This window comes from Schistocerca nitens, chromosome 1 (assembly GCF_023898315.1).
Source record: "Schistocerca nitens isolate TAMUIC-IGC-003100 chromosome 1, iqSchNite1.1, whole genome shotgun sequence".
Taxonomy (NCBI): domain Eukaryota; kingdom Metazoa; phylum Arthropoda; class Insecta; order Orthoptera; family Acrididae; genus Schistocerca; species Schistocerca nitens.
The window spans coordinates 313,141,491-313,154,796 of NC_064614.1; positions in this window are offsets into that span (position 1 = coordinate 313,141,491).

The window sequence follows — 13,306 nt, forward strand, 5'->3', positions numbered from 1 at the left end:
ATGCTTTCCCTGAAACTCTCTACAACCTCTGGTTAAGTCAGTTTATCCAGGTCCCATCTCCTTACATTGCCACACTTTTGTAGTTTCTTCAGTTTTAATCTACAATTCATAACCAATAGATTGTGGTCAGAGTCCACATCTGCCCCTGGAAATGTCTTACAATTTAAAATCTGGTTCCTAAATATCTGTCTTACCATTATATAATCTATCTGAAACCTGTCAGTATCTCCAGGCTTCTTGCATGTATACGACCTTCTTTTATGATTTTTGAACCAAGGAGGCTTGCTCTTTCATTTCTTACCCCCAATCCACATTCACCTACTGCGTTTCCTTCTCTTCCTTTTCCTACTATCGAATTGCAGTCACCAATGACTATTAAATTTTCGTCTCCATTCACTATCTGAATAATTTCTTTCATTTCATCATATATTTCTTCAATTTCTTCATCATCTGCAGAGCTAGTTGGCATATAAACTTGTACTACTGTAATAGGCGTGGGCTTAGTTTCTATCTTGGCCACAATAATGCGTTCGCTATGCTGTTTGTAGTAGCTTACCTGCACTCCTATTTTTTTTATTCATTATTAAACCTACTCCTGCATTACCCCTATTTGATTTTGTATTTATAACCCTGTATTCACCTGACAAAAAGTCTTGTTCCTCCTGCCACTGAACTTCGCTAATTCCCACTATATCAAACTTTAACCTATCCATTTACCTTTTTAAATTTTCTCACCCACCTGCCCGATTACGGGATCTGACATTCCACCCTCCGACCCGTAGAACGGCAGTTTTATTTCACCTGATAATAACGACCTCCTAAGTAGTCCCCGCCCAGAGATCCGAAGGGGGGACTATTTTACCTCCGGAATATTTTGCCGAAGAGGACGCCATCATCATTTAACCATACAGAAAAGCTGCATGACCTCGGTAAAAATTTCGGCTGTAGTTTCCCAGTGCTTTCAGCCGTTGGCAGTACCAGCACAGCAAGGCCGTTTTAGTTAGTGTTACAAAGCCAGATCAGTAAGTCAATCATCCAGACTGTCGCCCCTGCAACTACAGAAAAGGCTGTAGCTACTCTTCAGGAGCCACACGTTTGTCTGGCCTCTCCGTTGTGGTTGCGCCTACGGTACGGCTATGTGTATCGCTGAGGCGCGCAAGCCTCCCCACCAACGGCTCAATCCATGATTCAAGGGGGGGGGGGGGGAGAATAAGTGTCTTATAAATATTACAATACTATTCAGTCAGTTCTAGACGTACTATCAGACGTAACTGCGGAGAATAACATCTATGTATTCTCTTGTTTTATCTATATTCAGCAGTGCCAATTTACTAACAATTTAGGAAATGTAAGGCTTCACCTCCTGGTATCTTTGCTTGGTAATCGATATAGTGAACGACTGCTTGCAGAAGGTGACCCAAAGGCCGTCAATACTTGGAAATTCAATATCTCACATAATAACGTTGTTAGAGAGATAAAAATTGGTACATATACTTGAAATAACACGAGATTTTACTGAAGCCAAAAAGTGGACAAAATGAGCTATAGACGGCGCTTTAAATGATACAAAAGCAATAACTAGCGTAATGATTGGTTTCAAGAAAACAAGATATTCTTTATAGAAAATGCTCAACGTGTCGGCCGACATTCATCAACAATACGTTTAGTCAACAGACAATGTGAAGGCACTGTACAGCATATCAGTATGTATGGTGAGTAATTGCTGTCAGATGATGTCGGAAGAAAGCTGTAGACTAGCGAGTAAGCTCACATCCAATAATCACACCGGCCGCGGCCTGCGAGGCCATGTATGATGGAAGTGGCAGCTCAGCTCGCGACCCTCATCAAAACATGAATATTCGGTTGTGTAAACCATTAATGACACACCACTGCGGTGCTTAAGTCATAGAAATGCCTGTGAGTAATTACACTGGCTCAATTGTAGGAAAGAAAAATGTGTAGAACCGGTAATTACAGGTTTTAGGATTTCGAACAAAACACTTGTGTGACTCCGATTCAACTGATATGAGGTAAATGTGATCCAAACTAGGCCAGATTTACATTGAAGTCAAAGGAATGCCACGAGAGTTTAAGTGGATTGTTTGACTGACTACACAGTGCACCACAGTACTGGAAAACTGCTCTTGGCAGACAAAGGGAGAAAGCTATCATACATCTCGTGTAATGGTAGTTAGGAATTATAATGAACGGTTTCCAGTACGACTATCAGTACCGCTTCGAAAACATAAAGTTGATGCACGTAATTGGTACAGTTTTATTTATCGGTTATTGTTCAACTGCCTGTGCTCCAGTTTTTTATGTTTCCGAGAGCTGGAGGAACTATGAATGAGGAAAATGTCCATGTTAGCTCACAGGTCCAGATATTAGTCAGTTTCTCAACAGTGCACAATGGTTGTGTTAGGACGCCGTAGGCCGTCTATAACTTGTACCAGGCGTGAAGCGGACCTTATACGCCGACGTAAACGTTGGTTGTGAAATGGTATGTATAAGACAGTAGGTTGCACAGAATTAAAGCAGTAAAATGGTTGAACATGGAGGCATCAGACTATTGTAGATAGGAACTATCGTGTTTGGACTTGTGTCTGAAGGTGTCCGATTTGTTTGCGTGTCAATGCATACTCTTTAATGTGTTCTTGAGAAATGGTGTACTACTCTTACCCAACGGCATAAAAACAGTGGTCGTAAACAGACACTAACCGACAGAGACCGAAGAAAAGTGTAAAACCTTCTCAACGACAATAAGTTTCAAGGCTGACAGGAATAGCTGTTGTTAGTGAATGCAGATACGGCTGAACCGGTGTTTGAATGAACATTGTGAAGGGAATGCAATGAATATTTACAGACTGGTACCACTCAAAGACCATATATAGCTCAGTGTCATCTATGGGGCAAACAACACAGAAATTGTACAGTATTTGACTAGAGATATGTAATGTTGCCCGACGAGTCGCAATTTGGCCTCTTTTCGTAAGACACCAGACGTCGAATGTAACGGCAACCTAACGAAGCGTTTAAACCTGAAACTGCACAGGATGTAGCTCAGGCCAGAGGTTGGTCTGTGATGTTTTGAAGGATTTTGTGGTACCACTCATTTCAGTTGTCATGAACACGAACCAGAATTTTTAAATGACATTGTGTTTGTCGTCGAATGGTTCAAATAGCTCTGAGCACTATGGGACTTAACATCTGAGGTCTCCCCTAGAACTTAGAACTACTTAAACCTCACTAACCTAAGGACATCACACACGTCCATGCCTGAGGCAGGATTCGAACCTGCTACCGTAGCAAGCGCGGTTCCAGACTGAAGCGCCTAGAACCGCTCGCCCCTGTGGCCGCCTATATCGTCTACTAAGCTACTTCTAATTACGTCCATAGTTGCAGTTTTGACTTTTAAGTCATTTTCAAGTCGTTAGGGTATCGGTTGCGCAACACATGTCAACTTTAACTCTTGAAACCGATTGAAAATGACTTAAAAGGCGAAATTCTAATTGCTGACGAGACAAAAAGTCATGGGACAGCGACATGGACGAACACAGAAGGCGGTAATATCCTGTACACAAGGTATCAAAGGGCAGTGCATTAGTGGAGTAATCATTGGTACTCAGGAGATTTATATGAAAAGGTTTTATACGTAATTATGGTCCCAAGACGGGAATAACAGATTCTGAACGCGGAATGGTAGTTGTAACAGGACGCTTGGGACATTCCGTTTCGGAAATCGTCAGAGAATACAATACCGAGATCCACGGTCTCAAGAGTGTGCGGAGAGTACCAAATTTCAGGTATTACCACTCACCACGGACAACGAAATGCGCGTAGGCGTTTACCTAACGACCAAGAGCAGCGGCGTTTCCGTAGTCATTGCTAACGTACAAGCAATACCGCACGAAAGAAACGTAGAAATCAATGTGGGACGTACGACGAACTCTTCCGTTAGTACAATGCGGCATGATTTGGCGTTAAAGGGCAATGCCAGCAGACATTGCTAACAGCACAACTTCACCTGCAGCGCCTCTCCTGAGCTCGTGACCATATCGATTGGACCGTAGACGATTGGAAAACCATGGTTTGGTCAGATGAGTCCCGAATTCCGAAGGGAAGAGCTCATGGGAGGGGTCGAATGTGGCGCAGCCCCCATGAAGCCATACACCCAAATGGTCAACAATGGTGGTCCATAATGGCGTGGCCAGGGTTCACGTGGAATCGACTGGTTCCTCTGGTCCATCTGAACCGACAAATGACCATTTGCTGGCATTCTTAGACGTCATGTTCACAGCTAACAATGGAGCGCTGATAATTCCGCTGTTGAGCGCCCTATACACACCACAACCAACCAACAACGACGCAATTTTTAGGGATGACAGTGCGCCATGTCACCGGACCACAGCTGCTCACGATTTGTCTGAAGAACATTCTGGACAGTTCGAGGGAATGGTTTGGCCCCACTGATGGCCCGACGTGAATCCCATCGAGCATTTATGGGACATGCACGAACTCCTGCACCGGCAAATCTTTCGGAGTTATGGAGGACTATAGAGACAGCATGGCTCAATAGTTCTGCGTGGGAGTTCCAACGACTCGTTGAGTCCATGCAACGTCGAGCTGCTGCATCACGCCGCGCAGAAGAAGATGTGACACGACGTTAGGAGGTATCCCATAACTTTTGTCACCTCAGTATAATGAAGAGTACTTTCGATGGCGAACTTGAATCATTTAAAAAGTCAGGGTGCCTGCAATCCCAAAAGGATGGTTAGAGTTGTGTTTTCGGGGATGTTTCGTTTCCCTTTCTTTTACCTTCTCATGATGAGTATGCAGTGGAAAATAATGTTGGCCTAGAAGCCAACAGCCGTGTTTAGTGAGCCAAGGGCAGGCGTGCCTGTTTGACTATCACCCTATTATCCTAGCGCAGTGACTCTCTAGGCCATACGATTTTTAATCCTAAAAAAATGTCTCATGATATTTAGAAGCATGGAGGAAACGAAGCACATGACATCTCCACAGTCTACGGCAGGGTCAGCCAAGGCACGTCAAATTTCAAGCGGTCTGGTGTGCGGCCGGTCTCGGGTTTGCTCGTTCGTTTCCGAGTGAACTCAGTGCAGCGCAGTATTACATGTAGTACTGCGGTGTGGCATTTTTCGGAAGGCACAGTTCTCTTCAGTTGGGCATAATCGTGGTGTTAGTGCTGTTTACCCTTCGCTATTTGTTGGTGATATGAAGGAAGTTCAGATGTCCAGTGGTTGTTTGCACAAAGAGATGCAGTCTAGCAATTTACTAAAAATGATGGAAATGATGAAATGGAGGGACGAGAATTCTCAATACCTTCCGGTACGATGGGCGTGGAAGAATTGTCGGCAAATTTTAAACACATTGTAAATCGCGCATTGGACAAGTATGTGCCGAAAAAGTGGGTTACGGACGGAAAAGACGAACCGTGGTTCAACAGTGCAATTGGGAGAATGCTCAGGAAGCAAAGGCAGTTGCACTCGCGGTACAAGAAAGATCGGGAGAATGAGGACAGGCAAAAATTAGTAGAGATTCGAGCTGCTGTAAAAAGAGCGATGCGCGAAGCATTCAACCACTACCACCGTCATACCTTAGCAAAAGATCTTGCTGAAAACCCAAGGAAATTCTGGTCTTACGTAAAATCGGTAAGCGGGTCGAAGGCTTCCATCCAGTCACTCACTGATCAGTCTGGCCTGGCAACGGAAAACAGCAAAACGAAAGCTAAAATTTTAAATTTAGCATTTGAGAAATCTTTCACGCAGGAGGATCATATAGACATACCGCCGTTTGAGTCTCGTACAGATTCCCGTATGGAGGACATAGTGATAGACATCCCTGGGATTGTGAAACAGCTTAATGGGTTGAAAATAAATAAATCGCCAGGTCCTGATGGGATTCCAATTCGGTCTACTGCAATGGCTCCTTACTTAGCTTGCGAATCTCTTGCCCAACGTAAAATCCCGAGCGACTGGAAAAAAGCGCAGGTGACACCTGTATATAAGAAAGGTAGAAGGACGGATCCTCAAAATTACAGACCAATATCCTTAACATCAGTTCGAATATAATGAATTTCCTTGAGACAGAGAAGTTGCTGTCCATGCATCAGCACGGCTTTAGAAAACATCGCTCCTGCGAAACGCAACTCGCCTTTTTTCACATGATATCTTGCGGATTATGGATGAAGGGTATCAGACGGATGCCATATTCCTTGACTTCCGGAAAGCGTTTGACTCGATGCCCCACTGCAGACTCCTAACTAAGGTACGAGCATATGGGATTGGTTCCCAAGTATGTGAGTGGCTCGAAGACTTCTTAAGTGATATAAGCCAGTATGTTGTCCTCGATGGGTAGTGTTCATCGGAGGTGAGGGTATCATCTGGAGTGCCCCAGGGAAGTGTGGTAGGTCCGCTGTTGTTTTCTATCTACATAAATGATCATTTGGATAGGGTGGATAGCAATGGGCGGCTGTTTTCTGATGATGCTGTGGTGTACGGGAAGGTGTCTTCGTTGAGTGACTGTAGAAGGATACAAGATGACCTGGACAGGATTTGTGATTCGTGTAAAGAATGGCAGTAACTGTAAATATAGATAAATGTAAATTAATGCAGATGAATAGGAAAAAGAATCCTGTAATGTTTGAATACTTCATTAGTAGTGTAGCGCTTGACACAGTCACGTCGATTAAATAATTTGGCGTAACATTGCTGAGCGATGTGAAGTGGGACAAGCATGTAATGGCAGTTGTGGGGAAGGCGGATAGTCGTCTTCGGTTCATTGGTAGAATTTTGGGAAGATGTGGTTCATCTATAAAGGAGGCCGCTTGTAAAACACTAATACGACCTATGCTTGAGTAGTGCTCGTGCGTTTGGGATCCCTATCAGGTCAGATTGAGGGAGGACATAGAAGCAATTCAGAGGCGGGCTGCTAGATTTGTTACTGGTAGGTTTGATCATCACGCGAGTGTTACGGAAATGCTTTAGGAACTCGGGTGGGAGTCTGTAGAGGAAAGGAGGCGTTCTTTTCATGAATCGCTACTGAGGAAATTTAGAGAACCAGCATTTGAGGCTGACTGCAGTACAATTTTACTGCCGCCAACTTACATTTCGCGGAAAGACCACAAAGATAAGATAAGAGAGATTTGGGCTCGTACAGAGGCATATAGGCAGTTATTTTTCCGTCGTTCTGTTTGGGAGTGGAACAGGGAGAGAAGATGCTAGTTGTGGTACGAGGTACCCTCCGCCACGCACCGTAGTGTGGATTGCGGAGTATGTATGTAGATGTAGATGTAGATTAGATGCAGATGTATTATGCAATCATATTAGCGACGGGTACTGCATGTCTACCATGAGACGGTATTACAGCACCACGCAGAAAGGAGTCGAAGTTTAGTTGACAGTGGCAGAGCAAAAGTAATACAACTATCGATCGACGGGATTCATTGTTCAGTACATCACTTTGTGCTAAACATGGAGGAATGCAACACGTGGCGCAACTGATAGTGTGAATAGAAAAATTTCTGAAGTCGTACGCGTTATTTCACTGTCAGATGCCACAGTTTACGACGGAATTGAACTAAGAGTATTGAGGAAATATATATTATCTCAAAGAACATTAATCAAGTCACGGGACACGTGTGGGATGAATTTTCGATTTAAAACTCGCTATTTTAGAATTTATGAAAGAAAAAGGAGTTCAGGAATGAAAATTGGATCTTCGGGAATGGATTGCAGACACCGAATTTTAAGTGGACTTGCACACTGTCCAAAGGTAAGATATTGTAAGATGAGAAACAACTTCATTCTGATTTGTCGGGGATGCATTTAAAAGGAAAATCGCGTTATAGGGGGGACACATTCTGACAACCACAATCCAGTTCCCCAAGCTCACTGTGTTAAAGAAAACACGAGGTTCGAATAATTCATTGTGGCCTTAGAAGAATTACAAGGATACTTTCCTAAACGTTTTCAGTACACTATCAACTTTACATCTGTTTTCAAACTGTTTTCGATACCGTTAGCCGTTTCAGTGTAAAGCGCTCTTGTGCCTGTGCAGATGTAACTGATTAGAGCAAGGTAATTTCCGTTTTTGACAAATCTTTCTAAGTTTAAACTGTCCAGAAAGCCTACATTGCTTTCCTCAGGAAGGGTTTGCATATGTCCGTAATCAGGTTGCATAGATAGAATATATCGATCGACATATCTGTGTGAAAGAACTTTTTTCGATTATGAAACTAAATAAGTTACTGTCACATGTAAATTGGAGTACGGAAATGCGTGAAACTGCCTTCTGTCCTTTTGTATTAGATATAAATTATTAATTCAGCGCCCCAAAAGTAAATAACACTGAAAATTTGTTTTGTTTATGATCTATGTTGTTGAGAAATATTAAATATAAAACTAAGTTGTATGCAGTACGATTGTGTAGCCATTTAAAGGTGTCGCATTCGTCGTTTTCCACTCTCTCCACACCAAGCACCCAGCAGTGTAGCGCAGCAGCGGGGGAAATGGACAGCGAGGGTCAGTGCTACGGCACCCGTGCCGGGGCATGGCTCGCGAGCCGAAATCTTGACTGCCTCTGCTCTGTACGATCGAAGCATGAATTAACTCGTTGACATTTCTACTCTCTTTCCCTCGCTTAAATGAGGTCATCAGAGCAAATTGTGGTGTTACAGAATGTGATTGTGTTGCCTCCTTGGTGTGATTAATACATTTATTTGTCCAGTGTGCTTTATCTCTACGTTGGAGTTTACTGAACAGGATGAAACCTTGGTTAATACTGTAGATTGTTATAATAATTTCCTACTTGTTTCGAATATGGTCCGACCTTTGTGGAAGAAAATTGTAATAAAGATCAAACTGCAGTACCAAAAGCACTCTATATCCATATGGACAACGCAGCAGACAATCTTGACACAGGACCAGTAGGTAAGACTACAAAGAAGCACTTACGGTGCTCCTGGATACCGTGCCCGGCAGATTACAGTCTGTTTTTGGCTCTTCAGGACTGGCTCCATAATTAGACACCGCGGGCTCCCTAGCGAGTAGCCCCTTATAAGCGTGCTAGCCTTCCGCCATCGCCGGGAAAAGAGTAAGACGGCCGGGCTGGGGACGGGAACACAATTTTCCGCCGCGATGCGGAAAAGTGGGTTTCCCTGCCGTGATGGATGGCAGCGGGACTCCACCAGACAGATTTGTTTAATAATCTTCTCTTTGCTTGCCGCAGAATTAAATTATGCCCGACGATGAATGGTCGGCGGGAGTGGAGTTTTATAAAGTTTCATGATCCACTTTGTCTTCACTTGAAGCCGTCGCGTCGGTCTCACGCTCTGCCTTCGGAAATTAAATCCCGCTTGTTCCTGTGGACGCCGCACCACCCCCCTGTTTTCTTTCAGAGGCTCACGATGTCGGGAGGGCTCTCTGTGGAATAAGGCAAAGTGACGAAGAAAGTATGTTAATAAAATGTTATTTCTCCTAACTCGAAAACTTTTGCTGCGAGAACGCTTCATCTTACACCGATTATTCGCTTTCACCGAAAGAAAGGAACTTTATGACTGGGCCAAGTTTCCCACTCGTCAGTAGACCTGCATTTCACTCGGCAGAAGTGAAGCAGAGTCTAGAAGAAATCTGGCTACGACATTTTTGATCAGTGTGATATGAAATCGAAGTATTACTAGCGTCCACTTTAAAAGTCGCTTGCACTTTGAAAACTTACACTTCAAAATCTTTCCAAATTAACAGGTTAATCTCACACATTTTTGTGTGCAGTGAGACAAACAAACAGAGAGACGTCTAATTTAATACGCTGCCTCAGACCTCATGAATATTCTAGGGACCACACAGGAGGTACTCTTCATTAACTCTATCAACTTTAAACTGTCCTCAAATTTATCAGGAAATATAAATTAAGGAACAACTAGGCAGCATTACCTGTAAGAGGACGAGAAACGGTTCAAGTAAAAGCAATCAGCAAGAGGAACATACCAGTCATATTAATGTTCTGAGTTTCAATATTGTACCTGTTATATGTAAACAGAAGTTGGACGGGGAAGAAAGGGAAAGGGATGACTGACGTCAAGGGGCATCGGGACATTATGCGATGACGAGCGAAAATGTGTGCCGGACTGGGTTTCGAATCACGTGATCTCCTCCTTATTATTCAGGATCGTTAATTGCTGTGCCATCGGTGACACACTGCTATTGCAACAGCACGGACTATCTCGGTAAGCTTCACAACCGATCGAACTTCCCACAGAGCTCCACCTATCCGCAATCCCTGTCCCTCTCCTCCATGCTCACTACTATGAGGAGGTCGGACTTACTTCTGCATCTGCGCCACGCATTCATATAATTGTACGTTTTCAGTGTCCTAAACTATCATTTGACTTACCCTGTCAAGATATTTCGGCTATCGATTCAGTAAAATTAAAAAGAAGTACTCTTTCAGTTCTGTTACCCTACCATGATAATCACATCATACAATGATACCTTACAAGAAGGACAAGGAATTTTGAAGTTTCAGGTTCTACAGTCTTTCTTTCGTAATTCAGGTGATAGTGCATTGACTCTGCAAATGTAAATGCAAGCGCACAATAAATACTCAAGACAGCCCTTTCGAGTAGCTGAACTGCTGGCAGTTATGTTTTGTGCAGAAAAAGTTATTCGAAACTTAAGAAATTCGAAACTTACGAAACCCTTTGCTAAGCTAACAGGTTTTACGAAGGAATCTGTTCCGTTTTCACTCTGTTTACAGGATGTATGTAATACAGATAATCAGCTTAAAGTTGCTTCAAAAAATGGTTCAAATGGCTCTGAGCACTATGAGACTTAACATCTGAGGTTATCAGTCCCCTACACCTAGAACATCCATGCCCAAGGCAGGAGTCGAACCCGCGACCGTAGCAGCAGCACGGTTCAGGACTGAAGCACTGTAACACTCCCTTATATTCTATTATTATAGCCCGTTCGTTCGGGATCTGAATAGCAGCCCACATAAGTATTAATTAATATGACCGTGTACCTAATGGGGCTGGCAATCGGATTGGACTGCTACGGAGTTGTTACATTCCATTCTGTCTTTCTCAAATGCTGTAATAATGAAATGTCTGGTGGCAAGAGAACAACAACACAGCTTCACTAATAAAGACCTATATTCATCTCAAAAACCACAAAGATAAGGAGACAGCCACTGCCTTCGTCATACACTGTTAATAACGGCTAATCTCAGCACAGGTTTCTTCGTTATACATAATCGTCACACGCAAAATACAATCACTGTAATCCAACACTGTAATCCAAATAATGCCGGCGCGGTAGACGCGGAATCTCAATAACGGCACACAAATATCTCTGAATCACTCTAATAATTATACTGTTTCACTTTTCCGTATTATACTAACACAAAGGGGTTAAACCGCGGCGATGGCAACTCCCTTTGTCGGTAATTTGTATCAACAACTGCTGGCTTCTGCACAGCTCTCTGCCCGTCTCGCGGGAACCTACAACACACACTGACTGCACTGACTCTCGCTCTCGCGACCCAACACACTAATCGATAGTTGCCCTTCCGACCTGTGCTGATGCAAACTTAGTAGTAAGGGCCTGCGGACCTCTTACAGCACCTAGAACTGCTCAGCACCGTTTCTTGACTAAGTGTCAAGTCTGATGTAGCCTGGCACCAGAATTAGACACTGCGGCCTCCCTAGCGAGTACCCCTTACCATCTCTTGAACCAATTACAAAACAAATAGAGCTAAGAGGTGTCTTACTGGGATTTTCTATAAATATCACCGTATAAGACCCGTATCACTGAAGGTCTGCATATCTCATTCACGTAGTATTTTCGAAGGTAGCTTTACACTAGAAGAAACGATGTATTGAATCATAACTCATTCGACCGTTGTCCCATATACCATACATAACAGAAAGTACAATCTTCAGCGAAAAAAGTGTGGTCTCTGGCTAGTGATCCAAAACAGCAATTTGACTATTGATTACCTTAGTAACTGCCTGAATAAGTTAAGGGGTACATGCTGAATACCTGGTATTATGATTGGTTAATGGAGGAGGAAATGTGCACAACTGAAAGAAGTCGGAAGCGACACATCGTGGACTGCTGAAAAGTGCCAGGAGCTACTGCAGTACTCATCACGTTGGAGAGAAATACAGTGCAGATAGAGAAGGTGACAGAAGAGCATGAAGGAGATGTGTTATTACGCGTGGTGACAGAGGGGGGCAGGAGGGCCAGAGAACATGTCGCAGACGCCAAGCCATTTTGCTGCAATCAACAGATATGTTTTGCTACAGAACGTTGTATTAACCGTTCAAAGTAATGAGAAAAATGACATAGATTTTTGTCGATTTCGATCAGTTTATCGCCAGAAAATCGTCTCTTTTACTACGCGACGTGACGACGCTGCGTCACCTGGTGCACGACCAAAGAGACACTTCCCACTGAGCCTGACAAGAGATGGAAGACGGCTGACACAGTTCTCGTGAAAACCTAAAGGACGATTTTTGTCAAGCAGAACTATGGTCTGGTGACAAGGACAACATTTGTCATATGCGAATGAATAATACATAAGCTCCTAAACAGGAAATCACTAGTCACAGGTCTTCTTAAATGTCTAAGCTTTGCGACCTCTTATTAAGTAAAGTAGCAGACTTGGAAGTGTTAATGGTTTCTAGCGCTGTGCACGCATTCAGGCGACAGGAACCGAAATTTTCCTAACGTTTCTACAACTCAGACATTTTGATTTACGGTTACTTGTACAGTTATCCTACGGACATCGCTTGCGTATACATTCCCTTGTCTTATCTTCAATTTGTCAACTATATGAGTCCCGCATCAACGTTTGAGGAAGGAAATGATCCCCCTCGCACGACAGTGAAGCACGTTTCGTCTAATCCCGTCACCTGACATGCTTGGTTACAGACCCAACCATCACGCCTATAGCTACACATTCACAGCTACTCTGCTATTGTAATATTTCACCGACATTTGCACTGCAATGAATGATTCGGCCCCTCTTTGAAGAAAATTGAATCGTCTCCATATCTGAAAACACAGAACACAGGACAATAATTTTCACCGCCTAACGGCATTGCTCAGCTATACTCTCGGAAACTAAATAAATCTCGTTAACTGCCGGTGATTTACGGATGAAGATGAGTAGAACGACCGTATATTGGACCGCCATTCGTCCTGACGTGAAATATAGTCAGTAGAGCAATTCTACCATCTCTGTGAGTAACGTAGTCAGAAACTCATTTATCCAGTGACAAATT